Raw genomic sequence first — 538 nt, 5'->3', positions numbered from 1 at the left:
AGAGACAGAACAAAAAGTATTCCACGCAGGGACCACAAGAAATCCGAAACAGTTACTCCGCAGCCCTGTTGCAGAGAGTGTAAGGGATAATATATGCACATAATATGGCCCGTTTCTTTGACTCAGCGTTGGAGACAGACACATCCGATGTGAATTCGTCCAACTGCCCGATTTTTCACGCTGAAAATACTAGATATATATTTTTTTTTTGAAGGGGGGGGGGGGGCTTCAGCGTTGTCAAATTTAATATTGTGGAAACGTATTAATTAATTTACCGTGTATGTCTTCGTGAAAGCTTAGCTATGCGTCGAAGGAAAGAATTTACGTTCTGTTGTAGTAAGCTACGACTCATATATATTGGTTTTATTTCCTTCGTTTTTTCGTAAATTTTTCGTCTTCCTTTTTGGATGTATTGAAATAACTCAGAACGTGTCACCTGAGAAACATCACGGTCATCCTGAGTATACATATTTCTATGAATTTTACGTATTTTATGAGATTTGTGTGTGCCTTATCTTTCATTCATATCAGTATATAT

This window comes from Penaeus monodon, chromosome 27 (assembly GCF_015228065.2).
Source record: "Penaeus monodon isolate SGIC_2016 chromosome 27, NSTDA_Pmon_1, whole genome shotgun sequence".
NCBI lineage: Eukaryota > Metazoa > Arthropoda > Malacostraca > Decapoda > Penaeidae > Penaeus > Penaeus monodon.
Note: the sequence above shows the minus strand (reverse complement) of the source record.